Below are 19,531 nucleotides of genomic sequence, written 5' to 3' on the forward strand. Positions count from 1 at the left end.
TTTTAATGGGATATAATGCATGCACTTTATTGAAGTTTTTATTCTAACCAATAGTTGAAACACTTTTATGGTTCGACAAAAAAATAATTTAGATATGTGACTTAGAATTTAGAAGCTTATTATTGAGTTAACCTAATAAGAAATTGAACTTAATTTACTGCTATCCACTAATGAAACATAACATTTGGGAACCTACCGGCCAATGATATTCCTACACGTGTTCATTGGCTCATCAGTCTACCTACCCATTGTATATACTTCTTCTCTTACTCATTTCGTCAGCTCACACCGTTAATCGCCTCCGATACTCGAAAAAGCCAAAGAGATGGACAGATCACGATTGCTGCTTCTCACCTTGCTATGCACTTCGGTCCTTCTTGGATCTCTAGCTCTTACTCAGGTTCATTTTTTGTGAATAAAACGTGAATCATGAAGTTTTTTTGGTTTCTTTTGTTTGATCGACTGATTTTTTTATTTTATTGAGCTTGAGATTGAATGTTTTATTTTGTTTACAATCAGATAGATGTTCACGATAATCGGACGCGACTAGTGAATTTCTTTATTTGATGGGGTTTTTCTTGGAATTTTCAGGCAAAAAAATCTAAGCGTGATCTGAAAGAAGTTACAAAGTTTTCTTTGATGTTGAAATTGATGGAAAACCTGCTGCTATGCTTCACTTCCCTTATGAAAAAATCCCATTGGATCTGTGACTGTGAGAAAAGGTTAAGTGCTTTACCTTAATATGCGTCATGAATTTCCCAAATGTTTCTTTCAACAGTTTGCAGATAGGGGTAGATTTAAATAGCAAAGAGTGGGTAAAAATGTGATTAACTTGGTGCCTAAAGGTCTTTCTATGCATAAACCTCCAAATTCGAATAAGGGTTCTTCGATTAAGAAGCGATTAAGCCTACTTGTAATGTGTAATGTGTAAATAATTATTTTTTTTAAAGAGAAGAGTATGATTCATTGAATAATAAAATCACACAAAAGAATACATCGACACGAGCCTCGTTAGAAAACCTCTCTACTCCTAGGCGGAGGAAAAATAGTACAACGTGATGATGCAAAGTGAACCAAAGGTTGCTTAAGCAAATAGGGGTGTTTAAATTTTCGAACTAATTCGTTTAATCGATCGAACCGAATTAGTTCGGTTAATTCGGTCGGCCACCAAATTAGTTCGGTCGGTTAACGGTTAAAAAAAATTTTAGAATTCGGTTAACGGTTAATTCGGTTCGAAATCGGTTAATTAACCGAAATAAAATTTTAAATTTTAAATATATTATATATAACATATGGGTTTAGCCCAAACTATTTAAAACTCAATTAATAATTTAAGATCCAATAACTTTTAATCCTAAATCAATATTAATTAATTAAAAAATTTATATAAAACTTATATTTTATAATTATATATTATTTAAATTAATTGTAAACTGTTTTTTTGAATTAATTTTTTTTAAATATATTATATATAACATATGGGCTCAACCCAAACCATTTAAAACTCAATTAATAATTTAAGATCTAATAACTTTTAAACCTAAATCAATATTAATTAATTAAAATTTTTATATAAAATTTTTATTTTATAATTATATATTATTTAAATTAATTATAAACTGTTTTTTGAATTATAAAATATTTAACTTTTATATAAATTAGAAAAATTTAAAAAAAAATCGGTTAATTTTCGAATTAACCGAAATTTATTCTATTCGGTTAATATTTTCGAAAAAACTTTCGGTTCGGTTAACGGTTAAAAAAAAATATCGATTAATTCGGTTAATGATAGGTCGGTTCGGCCACCGAATTAACCAAATGAACCGCCCTAGAAGCAAACACCATTTGAAAAATTGCAGCAGTAGCCAGCAAACGAGGAAGACAAGCAACACCAGCTAAACGAGCAGCACAACAGCAGGCATGAATGAAGAGAACACGATAGCAGGAGCAACACAAAACAACGAGCGACCAACACCTAAAAGAGGTCGATACCTGCTTTAGCCAAGCTATCCACATCCCTATTTCCTTCCCTAGGAATATCCTGAATCTTCCAAGAATTCACACAACATAAACGACTACAACGCAAAACATCGCCCCTAAAACAAGCAGGGGCACAGGATGGATTTTTTATCCATGAAACCACCACTTTGCTATCCGATTCTATGATAAGACAAGCAGATGGAAACCACTTAGAAACCGAAAACAAATGACACGTTTCAACCATCGCTCGAATCTCAGCCCCTGTAGGATCGAGAAGCCCAACAGATTTGGAAAATTTTAATAGTGGTACCTTTGTGATCTCTTAGGATGCCTCCAATTCCTGCTGCACCAAAACTGCCCCTAAGCAGCCCCGTCAACGTTGAACTTCAAATAACCAGCCGGCAGTTCAACCCAAACGTCGACCAAAGTCTTAGAACACGAAATCTGGGATATGCGAGCTGCAAAAGGACATAACAGAACATCAAAAATCGATTTGAAGGAGTGGGGCCACTTGAACTTACACCATTGGCTAATTCTCAGAAGGACTTGATCGAATAACCCATTTCGATACAACCAAAGAGACCAAAGTATTCCAAAAAACGCCATTTTCCAAACTCCAGAAGATAGAGCAGCAACAGGGATTTAGAATAACGGAGAGAACTCTGATATAATCATCCCACATGGATTTCTGTATAGAAGTTATGTGTTGCTTCACATTATAGCTGCCTGTGCTTTCGGTTTTGACAGCTAGAAGATTACTGAACTGTGGTTCTCAGGTCAAATTGTCATGGGACTCTTCGGAAAGGCAGTTCCAAAAACAGCAGGTGTGATATGATGGTGTTATGGCTACATTAATGGCTGTAGTCTGCAATTTCCGTAGCGGTTCTTTTTCTAATCAGCTTAATTTCTTATATGCAGAAAATTTCGGAGCACTCTGCACAGGTCTGAGTTATCTCTTTGATCAACCTTAGTTACTGTAAAGATCTGGTTGCTGTAGGGCTAGGGAAAACTACTTGCAACGATTGCAATGAATACGAGAGTGAAGATTGACTAGCCCTTTTGTGAAGGGCTCTTTACAAACTTTTGTTTAATTTAAGCGCTTTTCAGAGATTGGGTTTTCCATTACAGGGGAGAAAGGTGTTGGAAAGAGTGGTAAACCTCTCCACTACAAAGGAAGTGCCTTTCACCGCATTATTCCGAACTTCATGCTTCAGGGTGGTGATTTTACACTTGGTGATGGAGGGGGGGGGGGGGGAATCAATCTGTGGTGAGAAATTTGCTGATGAGAATTTCAAGTTGAAGCACACTGGACCAGGTGAGTCAATATGTCATTATATCAACTTCTTATACATGCACGAAAGACTAAAAATTTATGACAAGAATCAACCTTTTTTGCTGTCTCTTCTTTTCGTGGAAATTAGGGCTTTTGTCAATGGAAAATGCTGGTCCTGACACCAGCGGATCGCAATTCTTCATTACAACCGTGACAACCAGCTGGTAATTTACATATTGACAATTGCAAACAGTTTAAGATTGTCGTAACCGGTTTTCGTCCGGGCACGAAATATTTATTTGGCGGGAAAATTGATGTGAATAAATGGTTTTTAAAATAATTTGGGAGTCGCCATCGGCCTTTTGGGTCAGGTAGGTCGAATACCTAAAAAAAATATCTTTTAAAAGAGTTTTTAAGAAAACATCAATTAAAAGATAAACTGATCTGCGTTTTAACCAAAAATTTGTCTTTTTAATAATAAAAAGAGATTCGTTGTCGGTTACGTTTAGGGAAGGATTAGCACCCCTACAACGCCCAAAATTGGTACTTTTTAATTATAAATTGTCTCTATTATTAAAAATTAAAAAAATTCAAAATATATTTAATTTAAATTTATATTATTTCAAAATTAAAAAATATTTAAAAATATCGGAAAAGAACTTTTAGGTGCCTTAAGACAGCTCTTTTCTTCAATATTAAATAAATAAATGACAAACATTTTTTATGACAAAAATTTATTTTAATATAGTAAGATATTTATTTATTCAAAAATATCAGAAAATGGCTTCTAGGTATCTTAAGACAGCTCTCTTCTTTGATATTAATAAATAAAAATATATTAAAATTTTAATATTTTAAATAAAACTAAATTATAATTTTTATAATATTTAATTATTTAAAATACCAGAATAGGACATCCTGTTATATTAGGACTGCCATTTTCTTTGATATCGAAAATAAATAAACATTATTATTTAAAAAATATATATATATTTATATGACTAAGATAATAATAATAATTAAAGCAATAATTAAAATATAAAAGTAATAACAAAATAATATTGTAATTAAATAATGATCAAAATAAAAGAAATTCAAAATTATAAAACTAAATATAAAGTATTAAAAATAAAGATAATAATTCGAAATTATGAAAGATAATGATTAATAGTGTAATTTAACCTAATTAATTAATACGTGATTAAATAATAATTAATAAACTATGAGGGACTAAATTTGATATTTTCCTAAATATATTATTTAATATAAAGGACTAAAATAAATAAAAATAAAATTAAAGAACCGAATTATAAAGATCTAAAATTGAGTTCAGTGACTAAAATATAAAGTTATAAAATTATAATGGCTGCGGGAAGGGTTTACCCTTTCTTAAATTACACAGATACCCTCCCCAGAACGACGTCGTTTGGGGAGGGTTTTAAATACCCTAAACGCCTGGCCCGAAGGGCCAAGCTTCTCATTTGCCTCTTTCCTTTCTCTCTCAAACGAGAGAACCAGAGTTCTCTCTGGTTTCTCTCTAGTTTCCCTCGCCGGAGGGAAACCGGCAGCCATAGGCCACCGTACTCCGCCGCCGGCCACCGCCGCCGGCCACCGTAACGGTGGTCGGAATTCACCAAAAACACCCCCAAAGCGTAGATCTAAACGCCCTAAGACCGATTCCGGTCTTTGTTTTCCCTACAAGACTCCTAATCGGAGTAAATCGACGAAAATACCTTCGGTATTTTCTGTTCTCCGGCGATGTTTAGGGCTTCCGACGGTGGTCAAGGCTCCAAGGGTAAGTTTCTTTCTTCTTTCTTTGTTTTCTGTTTTGGTTTTATGTTGGTTGTGGGTTCGTCTCTGTTCGGTTCTTTCCTCTCTGTTTTTTTTTCCGTTTTCTGTCCTCGTTTCTCTCGTGTTCTCCGTTGCTCTCTGTCCTTGCTGGGGTTTTTTTTCTTTGCAGGTTCAGTGGTGGCTTTTATAGCCACCACAGTGTACTCCTCGGACCGGTCCCATGGGTAGCATCTTTGGTGAGTCACCAAGCTATGGCGGTGACTCACCATAGAGCACTGATTTGGTGAGGCAGCTGGCTTCTGGAAAGCTCGACGAGGTCGGCGTCGTGGAAGCAGCAGCGTCGGCAGCAACTGGTTGGACCATCTGGCATCAGAGAGTCGGTCGTCGGGGTGGCTTCTGGCCTTCTGGAAGCCTCAGAGGCGGCTGGGACTCACTGGAACTTTGGAGCGGTGGCGGCGTCTGGAAGCTAGGGTTTAGACAACCCTAGCTGAATATTACAAACCCTAAAGGGTTTGGGTTCTGCTGGGCCAATTGTAATCGGGCCCCAGTTTTGGGCTTTGTAATATTTTTATTATTATTATTATTTTTTATTTAATGATAATAATATATATATAATATATTTTATTTAATAATAATAATAATTAAAATAATATAATGAAAAATTAGTGTCTACAGTTGCCCCTCTTTGCTCATTCTTGTGTTAACAAGAATAGAGCAAAGACGAAAAAGACAATAATTTTCATTCGGCTTCTTTTGAGTAGGATTGAAATATTGAAAACATCATGCACTGAAGGACTTACAGATGACCCGAAGGCTTTGAAAACATCAAAAAGCTCCCGAAGGCTTTTTGGAAACATCATGCACTGAAGGACTTACAGATGACCCGAAGGCTTTGAAAACATCAAAAAGCTCCCGAAGGCTTTTTGGAAACATCATGCACTGAAGGGCTTACAGATGACCCGAAGGCTTTGAAAACATCAAAAAGCTCACGAAGGCTTTTTGGAAACATCATGCACTGAAGGGCTTACAGATGACCCGAAGGCTTTGAAAACATCAAAAAGCTCCCGAAGGCTTTTTGGAAACATCATGCACTGAAGGGCTTACAGATGACCCGAAGGCTTTTTAAACATCAAAAAGCTCCCGAAGGCTTTTTGGAAACATCATGCACTGAAGGGCTTACAGATGACCCGAAGGCTTTTTAAACATCAAAAAGCTCCCGAAGGCTTTTTGGAAACATCATGCACTGAAGGGCTTACAGATGACCCGAAGGCTTTGAAAACATCAAAAAGCTCCCGAAGGCTTTTTGGAAACATCATGCACTGAAGGGCTTACAGATGACCCGAAGGCTTTGAAAACATCAAAAAGCTCCCGAAGGCTTTTTGGAAACATCATGCACTGAAGGGCTTACAGATGACCCGAAGGCTTTGAAAACATCAAAAAGCTCCCGAATGCTTTTTGGAAACATCATGCACTGAATGACTTACAGATGTGGGAAATAGTTTACTAAGTAAAAAAAACTAAGGAAATCGTTTTCTTACTTTTCATCAATTTTATTTTTAGAAAAGATTGAATGAGAAACTATGGAAATCGTTTTCTCATTTTTTTTTTCAAAATAACATGTTGATTGGGTAACATGCCCCAATCTCAAGATAATGCTCATTTTTTGTGGATTGCGTCCATCTCTTCTTCAGATGTTTACGTGATTCCTGTATTTGCGGTTTTGAATACCTTCTTCTTGTAAGGTATTTCTTACCATGAATCTTCTTGTTCTTCCGAAGATCTGTAAAACTTCATGTTTGAATGTACTCAGATGTATCAATGTAATGCATTGTCTATTGTGCAAATGATTTTCTTATGAATGCATGAATGTTGATGCAATCTTCATTTGATTTCAAAGTGGTGAACTCGATCTTCCTTCAGTTCATCATTTATTGCCAGGGTTATCTCTGGATATTAGTATCGCAACTTATGCTATCAAGCTTGCATTTCTGCAGAATCATCTGATCAACTTGTATCGTTACTGTTTTCTTTGCTTCATGAAGGTCTCAGAAGAAATGTTTCATTTGTGGAACTCTTGCTGTAGTCAGAACTATGACCTTGATGTCCCATTTTGTCTTGGATAAAACCAATTTTCTTTGTTTGGACTTGTGTAGAAATTCCATAAAGCTTTCATCTTTGAAAAGAGAATCTATCATCTGACTCAGTAGGGATTAATTAGGAGAATAGAGTCTGTTCTGATTTGACTCTTGAAACATATCACAAGGAAGATTTATTCCAATTCCTTTCATGTCTCCACATATAATCAAATCTCGAATAAGGCAACTTAGACCAATATCATGTTGAGATGCTTAACAACAACCTGTAATTCAACCTTAGTTGACCCCACTAGTTTCTTATTGTTAAAATTTCAACTTTCCTTGGAAAGAAATCTTCATTATATCTCACTTTTAATCTTGGGGTTGAAGAAGACAAACTTCATCTTGGATCAATAAATGGAAACCATATGATCATAACATTGGTTCAGCATCAGAATAGCAGGTTCGTAAAACATTTAACAGTGCATTCATCCTTTCCTGTGGCTTCTGCTCAGATGTTCGTAAAATATTTGACAACACATTCATCCTTTTTTGTAGCTTCTGCTCAGATGTTCTCAATCATTGAATCTCTTTGCCTAGTGTTCAAAGCTTTTGAATGATGTCACAAGACCATTTGAGAACAAAAACTCAGTGGGGATTCAAGTGTAATGTTGGTATGACCAAAAAGTTGGTCAAATTCACAAGATATGCTGGTGTCGAATTGAATAGGAGACACTAACTGATCTTGATATCATCTCGGGCAAGGGCAAGTGTAATACTGATAACGTTTTCTTCTGTAATGAGCATTGTAGAAAGTAGAAACACTTCAGCTATAGGATCCATGTATAGAAAGATATCCGTGGATTTCTTGCTGCTGGGGATGAAACGTACATGATAAAACCCAAAATAGATAAAAATTCAGTTCAACCTGGCTGGCAATGATAACCCCAATAATAGCGTGAATAACAGTAATGTAAGTGAGTCGAGTCTCCCTTTCCAATGTCATCAAGTAAGTAAAAAAACTGATGTGAAAAACAGCTTCATAATCCCAACAGTATGGTTGAAACTAACTGTCAGGAACCTCAAAGAAATATTTTCAATTATCACTGATACAGAGAATGCAAAATTCAAAGCTGAGATCTTGAGGAACTGAACCCTGGATTGAGTAGCCTCCTGGGGATCATTTTTATTCATGCAACTATGATGTAGCTTAACAAAGATCGCGCTATCATGTGACACATGGTTTTAAGAAGATTGGTATTTGAAACCATACTTGCTGAATAAATATTTGTTCAACAACAGGACCCTAATGCAACTGCCTGATGAACGAAGCAATTATGTGTAGTCAGCTCAACTGTCACTGTTTCATCATTTTCATTCTTCATATCTTTGTCTCATTAGAAATATTTGTTCAAATCAATGATCTCGACACAGGATGATATGGGCCTTCAACATGCCCCAACATTGGCTAATACAAGTGTCCAAAATGCATCAACAGTCCTGATTTTGATTGAAAAGGGTTTTCAGCATGCCCCAATATTTGCTTCTTGTTAATCTGAGTCTTCAAAATACCCCACATGGATCTGTCTGAAGTGAGCTTTAAAATGCCCCAATATTTGCTGATACAGATGTTAAAAGTGTGCTCAACATTACTTCTTGTTGAGATGAGCCTCCAAGAATGCCCAAATATTCATATTGCTGTGAGCCTTCAAAATGCCCCAATATTCTATTTCTGGTTGAAATGGGCCCTCAAGATGTCCCTCTAGATTTATCTTATTCACTCTCAATTTCTGTTTGACTGGAATGTCATGATCCCCACGAGGTCCAATTTTGACAATGAATTGTTGTAGGTACTTGTAGCTTTATTCGTGCCCCAAATCTATTTATCTTGAATACTCTCATTCTGGTGTCACTAAACAGTAGTGTTATCAAGTAACTGAAATTCTCTTCATGTTATCACAAACTTAAGAAGTATTCAATCATTCTAACAGAAACGTCTGAGATATGTGTCTTCTGAATGAGGTGACCATTTTCTGTATCTGGAGGGATTTAGTCAGACAGTGCAGTAAAAATAGCTTGGTAATCCGTTCCAAGCTGACACAGTGGCTTATCATCTTTCAGTGAAGGCCATATCTGAAATATACTTTTCTGTGGGAGAGAAACCAATTTATGCAAACAATAATCTGATGCAATGGCAAGACTACATATACAATGGTACAAGCTCATCAAAAATCTGCACCCATGCAACATGTTGATTCTGATAACAACTCATCTGATTATGAAGCGATCTTTCAGGATGATTTCACATATATTGATAGTTCTTCTGATATCGAGGAAATCATGAATTCTGATTCTGATGAGGAGAGTAAACTGTTATACTTGACAAAAATGGGATTCTCAGAGGCTGAAGCTTCAATAACCATGGAGAGATGTGGTTCAGATTCATTAATTACAGAATTGACAGATTTTATATGTGCTGATCAAATGGCTAAGGTTACTGACGCACTTCTTATGGTAGAAGATAGGAAGCCATTATGCAATGATCCCAATTACAAACAAAGGCGAAACTTGGGCTATGATTTGTGGAAAAAGAAGAAGCAGAGGAAGCTTGAAAAGAAGCTTCTTAATGAAGATGATCATGCAGTTCATCTTTCAATTCCAATGATCGGTTCTGGGGTTCCTACCAAATTAGATCAGATAACTCAAAGAACACTTCCAGAAGATGCTATTGGGTCTCCTTGTTTCTACCATGAGCAATTCATCTTTCAAATCCAATGATTGTTTTTTGGGGTTCATACCAAACCAGATCAGATAACTCAAAGAACACTTCCAGAAGATGCTATTGAGTCTTCTTATTTCTACTTTGAGCACATGGCACTTGCTCCAGTTAATGTTTGGACTGGAATATCACAGTACTTATTTGATGTAGAGCCAGAATTTATAGATTCGAAGCATTTTCATGCTATTACACTGAAAAGGGCTATATTCATAATTCTGCCAATTGAGAATAGATTTTCTTTTATTCTACTTCCTCCATGTGCTGATGCTTTTCCATTGACAAAGAAATGATGGTCTTCCTGGGATCCAAGAAAAAAGTTGAACTGCTTATAAACATGTACAGGAAGTGCCAAATTGACAGAAAGGATCTGTAAGGCTCTTGAAGCTTATGACAATGAAACACCTTCGAGTGTCCAGAAGTATGTTCTTGATGAGTGCTTGAAAATGGAATCTGGTATGGATTAGAATGAATAAAGTTATTCCACTTGAACCTGATGAGGTGGAAATACTTCTAGGTTTCCCTAAAAACTATACATGAGGAGCTGCTAGAAACATGTTCTCTGGTGATATCAATGTCCTGTCTCTTGTCTCTAGGATCAATGATACAGAAGTTGCCTTTTATTGTCTTGGCATACTTTTGAAAACAGATGTGAAAGAACTGAATGATGATCGGTTGGAGCAATTGATGAGTAGATTTGTCGAATTCGACCTTGTTGTCGGTGACATCCAGTGTAACAACCTTACTGGAAGAAATAAACATCATCAGGATGAAATAGAAGATTTTTGCTGGTGCATTTTCTTGCAATGACTACCACAATGACTGTCTCTTCTGCTGCTCCAAAATACACACTGTCTTATCCCACTCTTCCCTAACCATGGAAAGGTTTATTTGATGGTAAAACTGGTTATCTCAACTTTTGGAATCCTGTACGGCATACAAATGTAGAATTTGTTCCAATGTCTTATTCTGTGCCATAAGTCCTCAAATTCAAATTCAGCAATCTTCTGAAGGACATAATGGGTATCCTCTTAACAAAGAAAGTGATCGGCATAGAAGAAGTATCAATGATAGATCAGACTTGAGCCACATCATGGTATAACCAGAGTGCAAGTATTGACTTGTTCATTCCCATAATACATCTTACTGGGACCTATATCTATGTGATGTAATCTGTCAGAAACATGGATTAATGGCTAGGGAAAGTAATTTGTCTGGTGATGCTTATCGACCTCAACATGAGATAAACGATAATCTTTCTTGATGAGCTACTAATAATGTGATAGGGGAGTGTCACAAGTTCAATTCCCCAGACTTTCTGGCTTCTTGGACCATTTGCCTTCAAAAATGTGAAGTGCTTCATTCCTCTGGCCTTGTTTATTTTTTTTTCTACAACCGAGGTAGAATAAACAACAATTGCTTCAAGGACCTTTCTCATTTGAGACTGCCAGGCTTGAAAATGTTTTTTCCTCCTTTGTTTATTGAAGAATGAAAGAATTTTGCAAAGTATTACCCCTTTCAGGTTCACAATATAATCAAATTATAAACAATAAGTTTAATGAATATCAAATAAATCAACTACACTTTTAAATCATTCAAAAATCATAGTCCTATGGCAAGTGTCAAAACTATTGACTAATTTAAGGTGTAGGTGGATTCTGGTAAAGTAGGTTTTTTCAAGTTGGTTCAGTATGTCGCTTCGGGCTTCCACTAACTTGAAGAAAAGGTTGTTATGCTCATCTTGTAGAGATGCTTCTCGTTTCCAAAATATCATGAACGTCTTTGGGATGTGCGGTGCTCCTTTTAATAGCTTAAAATCATCTCTTATGTCATTTGTTGCACCATTCAATATTCGAGCCGCCTTTTCAGGTTTTCAACTCGAATCCTCCTTTGGTTCTAAGATGTTATTTAAAAATTTATATCTTGAACCCTCATTTTATCATTTTTCATATCATGCATTAAAGATTTTAAAAACCAATTTTTGCAAATAAAAATCAATCTTGAGAGGCGGAATGAATTCTAAAGATATTCTCTTTTACTTAGAAATCCATGTATGATTAAAATGGACTTTTCAGGTACGTAACGTAGGCCATGTCTTATGGTTATGAAAAAAAAAGGATAAAAAGGCCCAAATAAGTGTTTAAGGGTCATCAAACCAAGGATCAATTCATTCTGATGCCATCAATCTTGTTTTGTTTGACTTGGATCTGCCTTGTTGGGGATTTTTCCATCATTTGGATCCCTCTAGACTGCCAAATTTTGGATTCATTTCCAATTTCTCATATCTTCAGCATTTCCTGTTCTTCTTGTTTGTACTTGATCAACCTTGTAACTTGAGGCTCAATAAGTCACCCATCTTGATTCAATTTTCCTTTTTCTCTCTTTTTTTTCTTTCTTTGTTAGATGAGTATAATACTTCAACTGCTTTGAGCACCTCCTTTTCCTTTTGCATTTTGGAGATTTTTCATTATTCTTGATTGGATTGATCTTCAAGCACTCTGTATTTGACATACTTTGTAATTCAAAACTTTCTTGCCTTCATGGAAACTTGTCTGTGTAATAAAACTGTATTGACAATCTTTATTCTTGTGAGCAAATATCCTTCATCTTGCCCCCTAATGTGGAGGGTGATCCTTGGTTAAGGTTGAATCAGAAGAAAAATTATTCAGGCTCTAATGGGGACAACAAAGGATATATATATATATATATATATTAAAGGATAAATGAAACAATGCCGTTCATCATCTCATACACAAAAATCTTTGTAAAAAAAGGTATCCACAGGGGATGAATATTCAAGATTAACTTTATTTACATGAAAAAATGTAATTAATGCATGATATATTTATTTCAATCCATCACTTTCCCCTTCTTATTTGAGTATGCCCTAACCACTCGAAATTATCATCAATGAGTTGGTCCATGATGCCTCATCTTGTCTCTTCTTGCAGTAAAATTCACGAATAATTGAAAGTTTGGTTCTTTTGAGGTCTTTTGGTTTATGATGGTTTTGTATTTGGAAGGACAAATGTGTGACTTATAAAGTCATGTATATGGTGGAATGTAGTATCATCAATCAATCGACTCTACCCGAGAAGGTAAACATTTAGTGTTTGTGTCTCAAAAACAGGTAGAGATATTTCTTCAGAGTCTTAAATAAATGTAGTGTCAGGATTTGGTTTGAGTAATTGGCATTGGATGGGATATTAAAGATATAATTTTACCACTTGCCAATAGATCTATAACTCTTGAAAAATTAAAAGAATATTTAATCTACTTGATACTCAATAATCTCAAGATTAAAACTTGATTCCTTACTCATAACCATAAAAGTAACACACATTTATTTATTGCACAAAAAGTGGAGAAAGGAACTAAAACAAGTTCAAACAAGATGCTGAAAATAGAAAGTACTACAGTGGTAGATAACACTTCCAGTTGTTTATGCATCATGCCTCATTATTCCTATAATGTTGGGTATGTAATAGGATCAGGGTTCTTTTCTCTATTTGCCCCCCATTTCTTGATCATTTCTTGTGTCAAAATTTCTTGTGTCAAAACCCTTTTGTCAACAAGAATCTCAATTTCTTTTAACAGTGGCCTACAATTGCCTGTAGAATGCCCCTTTACCCCCAAGTGGAAATTACAAACACTATTTTGATCATAGCTATGAGTAGAAGGGTTTGATGTCATTTTAGTTGGTCTTGGTGTGATGTATTGACCTTTAACCAAATGAGGATACAAGTCTGAAATGGAAGTTTGGAACACTTCCAAAGTTTTTCTTGATCGTATGACTTTCTTTGGTCGATCCGAACAGTTACTTGCTCTTTTTCTTTTGCAATTGCGGGGATTCTGGATGCGACATACATTCGTATCATCAGCTTTTGTTTTCTGATCAGTCAGGCTCTTGGATGTGACTTTTGAGTTTTCTTCACTGATTACATTCTCAATTAAATCTCCACTTGTCACAAGATTCTCGAATTCGTTTGTCGGATTTGCCTGCATTAACTCGAAGAAAGGCGCTGGAAGGGAATCACGAAACATACGTAATATTTCTTCTTCTAACATGGAAGGTTGAACTTGTGCTGCCATTCCTCTCCATCTTAGGGCATATTCTTGAAATCTTTCATTGGTTTTCTTCTTTACTCTTCGAAGATCCATACGTGTTGGAGCTAAGCCTTTAATATACCGATATTGTCTCAAAAATGCATCAGCTAAATCTACCCATCTCTTGATCTGTTCTTGGGTCAACTGATTGTACCAGACTACTGTTGGGCCAACAAGACTATCATGGAAAGAGTGAATTAATAGATCATTAGAACTCAAATATCCTTCCATTTTTCTGCAAAACATTCTCAAATGGATTAAGGGACAACTGGTGCCATCATATTTCTCAAAATCAGGCATTTTGAATTCATGGGGAATAATCAAATCTGGAATCAAGCTGAGCTCTCTTGCTTCTAATTCTTTGTGGGAAGTATCAACACATTTCATATTTTTGATTGCTTCATCCATCTTCTTGAATCTTTCTTCATATTGCGAATAATGAACAAGGCTATTCTTTGGGTTCAATTGGGATGCCCCAGAGGATTTTACCATTTTCGACTCTTCAATCTGACAGCATGATTGCTCTTTATCAATTATCTCTTCTTTATCAGATGTCACATACTGAATAATTTGATTTGATCCATCTGGTACTGAATCTGATGTTTCTTTCCTTATATCCTGAGGTAACCCTGTCAATTGTTCTGGCCACTGGTCTTGTAGTCCCTTTATAAGATTGCTCCATTGTTTTCATGATGACAGTAAAGTAATTGAATGAATGACCTTGGTTTTACTGTTACAAAACCTTTCATTAATTATTAACATGTTTTTATAATTAAGTATATGACAATACTTAAATAAAAATGTGAAAAATGCATAATTGAAAAATAAAATGCAAAATGTACAGTAAAGTAATTGAATGAATGACCTGGTTTTACTGTTACAAAACCTTTCATTAATTATTAACATGTTTTTATAATTAAAGTATATGACAATACTTAAATAAAAATGTGAAAAATGCATAAATTGAAAAATAAGAATGCAAAATGTGCAATTCAAAGATATAAAAAATAAAAATACAAAATGAAAATGCACAGATACAAAAATGTAAATGCATGTATGAAAAGGTGTTACTTAAGAGTGATCATCTTAGAACAGATTTCATTAACACAAAAGCTTCAGTACATCAAACAAAATTTTACATGTAGGGGGACAACTTTCAGTCCTAATTTCAACAAAACTTTACATATAGGGAATAACTTTTCCATTTTCTTCTTTAAAACCAAGTTAGTTTTAGCTTTATGGGCCATATTGCTTGTCTGGACTACAGCTTCTTCCATGATATTCTGGGTTCTTTCATCTCCTATGTCAATTCTCGGAATTGATCATTTCCTTTGTGAGAGAACTCAGCAAATCTTCTTCTCTCTGGGTGCCTACTGATATTCTTACCTTTGAAGACTTTTGGTATTATCTAGCAGGACCTTTGGTTATCAAACTAGTCGATCATTTACCATAAATTGTAAGGTTCCATGATCCCAAAAGACTTTGGACTTGACGTTTGAAGGCAAGACAATTCTCGATGGTATGTCCTTGAGCTCCGGCATGATATTCACAATGAACATTGATGTCATACCAATTTGGATATGGAGGTTGGAACGGTTTTATGTAATATGGAGCCACTTCTCGTGCTTCAAGTAACTTTTACAACTTTATATGATATAGGTTATAGCATCAACATGAGAACCACCTTTTGTCTTGGATTGAACCTGAGTTTTAGTCATTGGGAGCAGACAAACTTTGATGATTTCTGATCACATGATTTCTTCTCATCTCTGAGGCTTTTACAGTAGTCACCATTTCTTTGGTATTTCCAGACGATTTGTGAATAGAATGATAACTGTCTGTAATTTCTCAAGTTGGTTAGGATCAGAATTCCCTTGCTATTGAAATTGCATGATTATTTATTAAGCTTTCTCTTTCTGTGCAGGAATCTCTTCTCTTTTGGCCAAAACAGATATCCTTTCCATCATCTTGGACATCTGGTCTCTTATCTCACGTATCTCCTTTTGATCTTTAATGGGCATACAATCTTTGGGTGCATAGCTCTCCTCTATCCTTGGATTTCCCTGAGGATGTCTTTTCTTGGCCGCATCATATTTTGTTTGATCATAGAACTTTTTGTCCATTTATGATTTCTTTCTAATTTGATGAACAGTCTTTTCAGTTAACACCTTTGTTCATGATTATGCAATGCAAACAAAAGAAAACAATATAAACAAATTAGAACAAAAATAACATGCATATGAAAATAAGAAAAAAAATAAAATGGTTAACAAACTTTGAAAGAAAAAAATTTATTTATCATGGTATATAATAAATCTAACCTCATGCTTTCTAATTCCCATGCTTTGTTTGGAAAAATTAACCTAACTGCATGATTTCTAGTTCGCATGCATTTATTCAGGGAAAAAAAAAAATAATAATAATTAAAAAAATTAAAAGCTATGCTTATTCTCCTTTGTGTACACCTATGAACAAAGGTTTACAGTCTTAGATTAGGTGAATTTCTAGGGTATTATATGCAGGGTTTTAGTTCTAGGAGTAAAGGTACTCGAATTGTACTTGTTAGTGCCCCTTAGGCTGCCAACCCTCAACCTATCCATCACAGACTTAAGCGGATCGAGTTCAAGTCGAGAGGACACATTTCTCTATGCCTGATACGGAGAATAAATTCTCACGAAGACATAGAGCATATGAACCCTGAAAGTTACTTGCTAGGTCTGACACGGAGAATAATTCTCACGAAACGTCGCTTTGTTATGCAATGCAAGTTGTGTGTGAGGAGAAATATTCAAATCTATAACAAACAAATAAATAATGAAATTTAATACTGAAAATAAAATAATAAATATAATAATATTATGAAATAATAATAATAAAAAAATTGAAATAAAAGAAAAAATTAAATAAATGATTTTTTTTATTTCTAATTAGTAGAGACAATTTATAATTTGATTTTAAGTTTGACAACAGGGTTCCCAGTGGAGTCGCCAAGCTGTCGTAACCGGTTTTCGTCCGGGCACGAAATATTTAATTGGTGGGAAAATTGATGTGAATAAATGGTTTTTAAAATAATTTGGGAGTCGCCATCGGCCTTTTGGGTCAGGTAGGTCGAATAATTTGGGAGTCCTAAAAAAAAATATCTTTTAAAAGAGTTTTTAAGAAAACATCAATTAAAAGATAAACTGATCTGCATTTTAACCAAAAATTTGTCTTTTTAATAATAAAAAGGGATTCGTTGTCGGTTACGTTTAGGGAAGGATTAGCACCCCTACAACGCCTAAAATTGGTACTTTTTAATTATAAATTGTCTCTATTATTAAAAATTAAAAAAATTCAAAATATATTTAATTTAAATTTATATTATTTCAAAATTAAAAAATATTTAAAAATATCGGAAAAGAACTTCTAGGTGCCTTAAGACAGCTCTTTTCTTCAATATTAAATAAATAAATGACAAACATTTTGTATGACAAAAATTTATTTTAATATAGTAAGATATTTATTTATTCAAAAATATCAGAAAATGGCTTCTAGGTATCTTAAGACAGCTCTCTTCTTTGATATTAATAAATAAAATATATTAAAATTTTAATATTTTAAATAAACTAAATTATAAATTTTATAATATTTAATTATTTAAAATACCAGAATAGGACATCCAGTTATATTAGGACTGCCCTTTCTTTGATATCGAAAATAAATAAACATTATTATTTAAAAAATATATATATATTTATATGACTAAGATAATAATAATAATTAAAGCAATAATTAAAATATAAAAGTAATAACAAAATAATATTGTAATTAAATAATGATCAAAATAAAAGAAATTCAAAAATTATAAAACTAAATATAAAGTATTAAAAATAAAGATAATAATTCGAAATATTATGAAAGATAATGATTAATAGTGTAATTTAACCTAATTAATTAATACGTGATTAAAATAATAATTAATAAACTATGAGGGACTAAATTTGATATTTTCCTAAATATATTATTTAATATAAATGACTAAAATAAATAAAATTAAAATTAAAGAACCGAATTATAAAGATCTAAAATTGAGTTCAGTGACTAAAATATAAAGTTATAAAATTATAATGGCTGCGGGAAGGGTTTACCCTTTCTTAAATTACACAGATACCCTCCCCAGAACGACGTCGTTTGGGGAGGGTTTTAAATACCCTAAACGCCTGGCCCGAAGGGCCAAGCTTCTCATTTGCCTCTTTCCTTTCTCTCTCAAAACGAGAGAACCAGAGTTCTCTCTGGTTTCTCTCTAGTTTCCCTCGTCGGAGGGAAACCGGCAGCCATAGGCCACCGTACTCCGCCGCCGGCCACCGCCGCCGGCCACCGTAACGGTGGTCGGAATTCACCAAAAACACCCCCAAAGCGTAGATCTAAACGCCCTAAGACCGATTCCGGTCTTTGTTTTCCCTACAAGACTCCTAATCGGAGTAAATCGACGAAAATACCATCGGTATTTTCTGTTCTCCGGCGATGTTTAGTGCTTCCGACGGTGGTCAAGGCTCCAAGGGTAAGTTTCTTTCTTCTTTCTTTGTTTTCTGTTTTGGTTTTATGTTGGTTGTGGGTTCGTCTCTGTTCGGTTCTTTCCTCTCTGTTTTTTTTCCGTTTTCTGTCCTCGTTTCTCTCGTGTTCTCCGTTGCTCTCTGTCCTTGCTGGGGTTTTTTTTAACTGGTTGGACCATCTGGCATCAGAGAGTCGGTCGTCGGGGTGGCTTCTGGCCTTCTGGAAGCCTCAGAGGCGGCTGGGACTCACTGGAACTTTGGAGCGGCGGCGGCGTCTGGAAGCTAGGGTTTAGACAACCCTAGCTGAATATTACAAACCCTAAAGGGTTTGGGTTCTGCTGGGCCAATTGTAATCGGGCCCCAGTTTTGGGCTTTGTAATATTTTTATTATTATTATTATTATTTTTTTTATTTAATGATAATAATATATATATATAATAATATATTTTATTTAATAATATTAATAATTAAAATAATATAATGAAAAAATTAGTGTCTACAAAGATGTTTAGATTTTTTTAGAGGTTTACATAGTTGCTAATCATCGAGTAACTATGTGCAGGTTGGACGGCAGACATGTGGTGTTTGGAAAGGTGCTGTCCGGTATGGACGTGGTTTACAAAATCGAAGCGGAAGGAAGGCAGAGTGGCATACCCAAGAGCGAAGTTGTGATTGCTGACAGTGGTGAAATGCCTCTATAATTATCAAGGCACGAGTCTTTGTTTATTCCGAGTTAAGTCCATGATAAATCCTCGGAGATAACTTCTTGTTTAAGATGTTTTCTTGGGAGTTCTTTTAAGCCGAGTTTGTTTAGCGGATGAAGATCATTATCTTTTAAGTTGGCGTTATCACATGGTATGGTTCACGTATAAGCTATTGTTAGTGGAAACAGCCTCTTGAGACTCAATAAACTTGCCAAATTGGAAGAAAGCTTTGTCATTAACTAGATCATTTGGCTATACGCAATATATTCATATGGAAAAAAATAGATTAATAA

At 34.8% G+C, this 19,531-nt stretch overlaps 1 pseudogene; it reads left to right on the forward strand.

Annotated features, from left to right (window-relative positions):
• The first annotated feature begins 275 nt into the window (after nucleotides 1-275).
• On the forward strand, nucleotides 276-19,279 carry LOC120202315 (annotated as a pseudogene).
• Nucleotides 19,280-19,531: the final 252 nt, after the last annotated feature.

The sequence above is a fragment of the Hibiscus syriacus genome, unplaced genomic scaffold (genome assembly GCF_006381635.1).
Source record: "Hibiscus syriacus cultivar Baekdansim isolate YM2019G1 unplaced genomic scaffold, ASM638163v2 tig00008517_pilon, whole genome shotgun sequence".
Lineage (NCBI taxonomy): Eukaryota > Viridiplantae > Streptophyta > Magnoliopsida > Malvales > Malvaceae > Hibiscus > Hibiscus syriacus.